The sequence below is a fragment of the Lathyrus oleraceus genome, chromosome 5 (genome assembly GCF_024323335.1).
Source record: "Lathyrus oleraceus cultivar Zhongwan6 chromosome 5, CAAS_Psat_ZW6_1.0, whole genome shotgun sequence".
In the NCBI taxonomy this organism is placed as follows: Eukaryota; Viridiplantae; Streptophyta; class Magnoliopsida; order Fabales; family Fabaceae; genus Lathyrus; species Lathyrus oleraceus.
This window is the reverse complement of record NC_066583.1, coordinates 643,391,376-643,399,761: the sequence shown is the minus strand read 5'-3', so window position 1 is coordinate 643,399,761 and position 8,386 is coordinate 643,391,376.

Genomic DNA, 8,386 nt, shown 5'->3' with positions numbered 1-8,386 from the left:
AGACATCCCAACTGGACCACCATAAAGGAATCTCGAAGCCACATCCTATTTGGATTCAAGAAATTGCATCGACTTATCAAAACAATTGGTAAACACTTGGTTTAACTCTAACCAATTCATTCTAAGAATAACACCAACTTGTTTCAACGGAATACAAACTGTACACATTCTTAGGAAACACGTCAGGATACTCAACACACCATTGGCTCATCTCTAGAGAAAAGATCACCTCCCCCCTCACAAGGAAGCGAACAACGAAAACACTTGAACGCCTTCATTCAAGGATCACACCATTTTTCTAACTGACACCATCCTTGAATCTGACCTCTCTTCGGGTTCAAGAAAAGAACAACATTCTCAAAACATTTGAACTAGCCAACACTGCATTCTCGCATGCAGCAACATGATGTCCAAGCTTTCTACAGTTGGAGCATCCAAGAGAAGCATACGCTTCTCCCTCACTTATTTCATTTCCAACCTAAAAATGGAAAATGCAACAAGTATCAGTAGTGTTTTCACACACATTCACATACTAAGGACCTAACATAATTAAACAACCTGGTCGGACGGATCAACCTGCTGTGATACCATTATGTAACACCCTACACCCCGCATACAATTTTAATGCATAATTTAATAAAAATTACAATCACATAGGGTGTCACTCACATCAAACCTATCCTAATCCGTAACACGGGTTATAAAATATCACATAACATCTGTCATCGCATGCTCGCCTTCACTTAGGGTATAATCGCAACAGAATCATTATCAAATCAATTAAAGATAATAATTGCAACTCAAGATGTTTAGTCTTATAAACTTCAAATTTCATGATGCAACAAAAAAAGTTGTATTATTCAACCCGCCACAACTTCGAAATCTCATCAAAACATAAATAGCAACTTCAACAAAACAAAATAAGTGAAAGAAAACATTCCCGTCCCGATGTTACATGATCAGAGCAAGATCCTACTAAAGAAAACGACAAACTATTGGAAGCCACTCCAAAAGATTCCTTCCACTTACTTCAGCAATGCTACTCTTGAGTATCTGCACGATGCTCATGTAAAGGCAACATTCAAATAGAAGGGGTGAGAAATCAAAAATCAATATAAATCGTGTAAAGAATGTTAAGGTAGAGAATACACATTAAGTACACATTCATTAGACAACTATTAATAACATATTCTAACACCCAATTCATGAAATCAAGTATATAATCACATCCAATCATTACCATCATGAAAATCAATAACATGTGTAATCATATATGCAAATGTAAGCCACAACTGACTCATTATGCATGTGGTATCGTTCATGAACACTCAGGTTTGTCTCGCTCTTGATCCCCACCATAGGACTAGAGCACACCAAATCGTTACCATCACCATATGTAATGTTTCATTAATTTCCCACCAGAATTAGCTACTCGCTCCTGATCCATACCATCATACCAGAGCACACCAAAACGGGACTGAAGCTCGTACGCCATGATGCATAACTCTCAACAATATGCATTATCACCACAAGGTTCACCAAAAGGATCCTCATACACATCTCATCATTTGTGCATCGCATCATTAATCATACGCATCAATTAATTCATGTTACAACATCAATAAACCTCAATAAACAATAACAACTCATTAAACATGACTTCATAGGCATTCACTCAAGTTACTTCCCCAAAACAACAGCACATCATTGTATAAACATTATGATTCACTAACCAATCAAACAAGTCATCACAAACATCTCTACAGTAGATAATTGACTACAACTCAAAAATTTCACCAAGCACTACCAGGAGGTAGCTCATTATGTTGGCTTTATAACGCTTCAAATGATGCGTCATTTGGACCTACGAATCAAAAGATCCGGCAAAAAATATCGAACAATACAACAAAGGTAAAATATAATATTTCACAAAATTGGCATATGACAATCGATTGTCATGCCGTGACAATCGATTGTTTCCAAGAGGATTTCACTACTGACTTTAAAAAATCACTTTTCTAGGCATGAAAACCGATTGTAATGCTGTGACAATCGATTGTCACTGTGTTATTTTCTAAAAAATCCAGTTTTTACACACGTTCATCTTCTTCTTCCTCCCTAAATCACCATACATGAAATCAACCAACTTTTCCAAAAAATTAATCAACTCCAATACGAATTAAACAATGAAATAATGTTATCACAACCATCACATGTTACAACACTTATTTTCATCATGATTCATGGTTATCCATCAACAATTTCATCATCAATCATGAACACAACACAAGCATTCAAACATCCATCAATGGCAGAACTTTATATATGCATGTTCATGATATTTCAAACATAGATTAGCCATAGAAACACATATACACACAAGATCAACCAATAAATTCCATAAATTCATCATATAACAATTCATCAAAGGAAAACCTAAAACCCTAATGAGATTAAGGACTTCTCATCACTACCCCCATCATGCAATACACCTAATTGGTAGCCATTTCTCCCCCTACCTTAGATTTTCAGCAATTGATGATAATTTGTTCAGCTTCTACGAGTTCTATCCTTAATTTCCTGGCTTGTTCCTCTTCCCCTCTTTTTATTCTTTTCTACGTGTCTGATTTTTCTCTAAAAACCTACCTCTTTCCCTACTTTTAGAATATATACTCCCTTGCCACTTTGTCTAATTATGAAATTTGCCCAACTCAATAATAGCTTCTCTATTTTTACCTCTTATTTCCTCTAATTCTCACAAATAGCTCAATTCCATCATTTTATTATTTATTTAATTAATTTAAATAAAAATACTATTTATTCTAATAATTAATTTAAAATTCCAATTAATTTCTAAACAAATATGTCAAGCTCTTACTATCTCTATACCTCTATTTTAAGGACATTTAACCCCGCAATCACACAACCAATAATATAAAACACCAATAATCAATTAAAATTCTAAATAATTAAATTAAATTAATTAATTTAATTCGGGGTGTTACACCCAACAATGGTATCATGAGTTGTTTGTTCGAGTGTAGGATCGGCTCATTTGTATCAAAATTCCTCCCCGCGTGGTGGTGGATAGGAGGCGTGTTCTATTGAAAAAGTGTCAATTGCAGTACACTATATGTGGATGGAAGAACTTCCACTTGAGGGAGAACAATATTGATAGACTCACACTTGAGGGGGAGTGTTGACAAAAATAAGTGTGAGTTGGAAGTGTTAAGAAATAAGTGTGTGAAAGTATCACTTTGATTAGAAAAGTGGATATTAAACAGCTTATAAGTGAGAGAATCCACACACGCTTAAGTCTCTCGTGCGCAAGCGTACAAGCAATGTAACCGCTAGAATGCAACTTAAACATCACTCATTAAAATCAACCAACACATACATGGTTTTCTAGCCTAGAACTATGTACCTTTGAATTCCTCATCGCACTAGATGATATATCGGAGCGAGATTCAACGTTTCGTCAAGCACTATAATAAAAAATCCAAAAATATCTTTTACTTACCCAAAACTACGTGGCTTTGAATTCCTAATCACATCTGAGGATACGTGGGAGCAAGACTCGCAATCTTGTCAAACACCCTAATAAAAAAACTTATTTTAGTCCTTTTCTTTTTCCTTTCAAACTTTCAATAATTAGAAGAAAACAATAACGAACTCTAATACTTCATTGGCAAAACTAACTAAACGTTCCCTGTTGAGTAAAACAGATGTGAGGGTTGTTAATACATTCCCTTTGCATAGCCGACTTTCGAACTCGAATTTGGCTGCGACGACCATTTTCTTTTTCTTTAAGGATTTTATTGATATTTTCCCTTTTCTTTTGGAATAAATAAACTTCGATGATGACTCTATTATTATTTCGAGCATGCGAACACTCATGGTATTTTTATCGTCGCGACATGTCTCTTGTCAAGAAAGTAACGTTTGGGGTTTTCAGGAATGTCAATTCCCCGAATCGGTTCTTCACAAGATTAATATGTCTTTCATATGACCTCTTTGATGAACTTGGCTCGCCTACTCTTGAGAAACCTCATGCTATATATGGTATTGATGATGTGCTTAGGTTGATGGTCATCCTCTTGAAGTACACATTTTACCTTAACTTTAACTATGAACCATCTTTCTACTGAGTTGATCTAATTTTACAAAAACATTGCACCTTTTAAGTAGCAGTTTGTATTCAGTTATCAGATTGATTATGTACTTTTGGAATTACTCTATTAATCAATCATAAAAGGCATTTTTTTCTCAAATATTATATAGCAAAAAATTTAATAGTCAAATAAGTATGCTTCATTCATTTAGAACAAATGTTAAATCTAAATAATCCTTAGGATATATGACATGTTAATTTATCAGGAACATTAAAATATGAATGTGTTGTTGATAGTTTATCAGCAACAATCCTGAAAGAATACATAAATAGATGATGAGTACTTGTTGTTTGATAGTTCTTCCCTAACCTTGTTGAAAAAATTAATTGTGAGTTAGAAATATTGAGAAACAAGTGTGAAAAAGTCTCACGTTGATTAAAAAAGTGGAGATTTAACATCTTATAAGTGAGAGAACCCACACACCTATCACTTTAAGATTTTAGGTGAATATGTGGTGTGTCTCTCACAATGTGTCTTACTCATAAATAAAAACCCTAATGTAAAAATGCTCTCTCATGTTGGCCCCCAAATTAAAGATCGAACAATGGTATCATGAGTCGTTTGTTCGAGTGAAGGACCGCCTCACTTGTATCGAAAGTCCTCCCCACATGGTTGCGGGTAGGAGGCATGTTATTTTTAAAAAGTGGCAACTGCGGTACAAAGTATATGTGGATGAAAAAACTTCCGCTTGAGAGTTGAGAGGGACCATTGTTGATAGACTCACACTTGAGGAGAAGTGTTGAGAAAAACAAGTGTGAGTTAGAAGTGTTGAAAATTAAATGCGTGGCAGTTTCACTTTAATTAGAAAAGTGGATATTGAACATTCTATAACTGAGAGAACACACACACCTATCACTTTAAGGTTTTGAGTGAATATATGTGGTGTTTCTCACAAAATATGTTATTCACAAAAATAAATAAATAATTCAATATAAAAATAATCCTCCATATTGACTTCCAAATTAATGATTCAATAAACTTCGAATTTCTTATATTTGAAATACTCTTTAAAATGAGAGAAGATATAATGTGTCTAGAATATTGTTTATAATCCTCTTCTTCCTTCTCATTTCCATCTTTGTATATGACCTAATAATGATAATATTCACAAGATTATGAGTATGTTTTTGGTAAGCAGTTATCATAATGGAAAAAGTGAGTTTAAATTATAGAGTTTACTAATATCGCTTCTAGAAATCTTAGAACAATTATTTTCGAAATTTTATACAATTACATAAAATATTTACATAGAAATCAATTGTAGGAATGAATTGATAATGCATTTGAAAACAATGAAAGTCAAAATAAATAAAAAATGAAATTACTGCGGATTTAAAGTATAGAAAAAAAAATGAAATTGCTGCTGGTCAAAAATACAATAATAAAATAATAAAATTTTATATTTTTTATGATTTAGTTGACAAAATTTAACTACAGGTTAAAATTTCTTATTTTTTTGTTAGATACACGTTACTCCAACTTATTTTTTTAAAAATAATAACCTTGTTGCTTTCACTACTACGTCCCTAAAAAAAATTGCTACTATATTTAGAAATAGTTTTGGACTTTTATCAAGACAAAGTTTTGTTGCTACATGAAATATGAAATTAATTAATCTAGTTCATTCATAATAAAAATACAATAAATGGGTCAAGTTTGCTAGGTCGGCAAGAGAGCAAGTCAATAATCAATATAAACTTCTAATTATTTTTCTGAATTTTCATCAACTTGTTAATCCATTCAATGCTAAAACAAGTTAACATACTTCATTATTCATTGAATTTAAGATACAATTTGGAACATAGTTGAAGTCGTTGCAAGAAATCTAAGAGATAGATACAATTCTTAGGGAATGGTATTAAATATGATTCTAAATTCATATATTATAGAATCATATTTTTCATCTAATGATTTTGTCATCATGTATAATATTTTCCACAAACTTCACATTCAACTACTTGAATTCATATGACAAATATTTGGTTTCTATGTATTGTCACTATAATTGTTTTCCACATATGTCTAGTCATATTCGGCCGTATAAATGTTTATGTCGATAATTTAAGAATATAACAAAATGACATCACTAGCTTAAATGCATGTGTAAATTGTTTAGCATTATATATTTTTTTATTTTAGAAAGAAAAAGATAAAAAGGGAGAATAATGCATATATTTTATGATTTAAAAGATCAACTTTTAAATAAATCATTTCAAGGATTAAACTATGACAATTAAATAATTTAATAACCGGCATGGTGTATTTCACCTCTAAACATATAGACATATGTTTAGAGCTATTACAAAGTCATTGCACTCTTGTGTGTTTGCAGTATTATGAATTTTAGCAATTTTTGAAGATGGTATCATGGAAGTTGTTTTGGGGATAGGAGGGGGATAGGAGTAGAACCATAGAGGATCCACCTCCAGACACTCATTTCATATTGATTTTTTTTACTCTACATATTTAATATTATCTTTGATCCTATTAATAAGAGAAAAATTATTTTTTAATTTATAATCAATGTATCTGAACTACATAATAAATCAGATATATTGATTATTTAATAAATTTTAAAAGTCAATTTTTTCTTATAAATAGGACTAGAGAGAATAGTAGAACTCGTCGTACACATATATGCATAGAGTCATTCCATGGTGAGAGTTGCATAATTTGCATTTCAACTTTTGAGTTGGATTTTATGGAACATAGTTGCAGTTTTGGTTGGTAGGGACTTTGGAATAGTTAGATATATCAATTAGGATGATGATCTTGATACCTGTCACTAGCTCCTACCATCAAAGTTTATTTAAGTTTAGGAGGAGTACAATATTTTGGATCGAATTCTAGTCTCGACAGAGATAATTTCATATTTTGACAGAGTTGGGTATGTTGCAGTCGAAGTCTGTTCAATCATGTAGGAGTCGAAGATCTGCGTGATGTAGTCGAAACATGTTCTAGCATGCAGATGTATAAGTTAGCTTGTTGCTTAAGTTAGCTTAATGTTTAAGTTAGTTTGTAGTCTATAAATAGGCTGCTTTCTCAGGTTGTTGAGAAAGAGTTAAAAGTTGGTTGTTGTTACTCACTTGTAACCTTTTTCCCTAATTGGAAAAGTGAATAGAAAAACAGTTTTAACGAATTCTTCTTCTTCTTCCTCTTTCCTCTTCTCTTTCTTTCGTAAATCTTAATAGGGTTTCTTGTGTTTGTTCAAGAAACTCAATCTTTCTCATATTTTTTATTTGTTCCTGGTGCGGCGTTTGTCACAACAAACTGGTGCGGTGAGTATGGACAAGATGTCATCAACGAAGTATGAGATTGAGAAATCCATCGGTGTGAATGATTTTGATTTGTGGTACTTGAAGATGCAAGCCTTATTGGTTCAACATGGTTTGTTAGAAATGTCGAAAGAACCGGGAAGATAGATGTTTCCCTAACAAAGAAGGAGAAGACGACGATGATCGAGAAAGTCCACAGTGCCATCATATTGAGCCTTGGTGATAAGTTCTCCGATAGGTCTCGAAGGAGAAGACGACAACAGGTGTGTGGAGAAAACTCGAAGGGTTGTATATGACTAAATCCCTGGTAAATAATATGTACCTGAAGTGGGCTATGTATTCACTCAAGATGAGTGAAGATAAAGTCTTGACGAAGAAATTTGATAGTTCAACAAGCTGGTTCTTGATCTGGAGAATATCAAGGTTAGTATTGATGATGAAGATCAAGCGTTGTTGTTATTGTGTGCTTTACCTAAGTATCATGCTCATTTCAAAGAAACTATCTTGTATGGAAGAGATTCTTTGACCTTTAGAGAAGTTCAATCAGCCTTTTACTCTAAGGATTTGAACGAACGAAAGGAGCGCAAGCCATCATCAGTTGGTGAAGATTTGTTTGTTAAAGGGAAATTCTTGAAGAAAGATGGCAGGTTTGATAAAAAGAAGGGTAAAGGCCAACATAAGTCTTATGGTGGTGATGTTATTGGAATTAGGTGTTACCACTATAAGAAAGAGGGACATACAAGAAAGGTGTACCCTAAACGCTTGAAAGATTATGGTGGTAAGGATAATGGCAATGCAGCCATCGTGCAAGATGATTATGAATCATCTGATGTTCTTGTGGTTTCAAGCAGTAACTCTAGCAAGGAATGGATTATGGATTCATGGTGTACTTGGCACATGACTCCAAACAAAGATGTGTTTGAGGAATTATGTGATCAA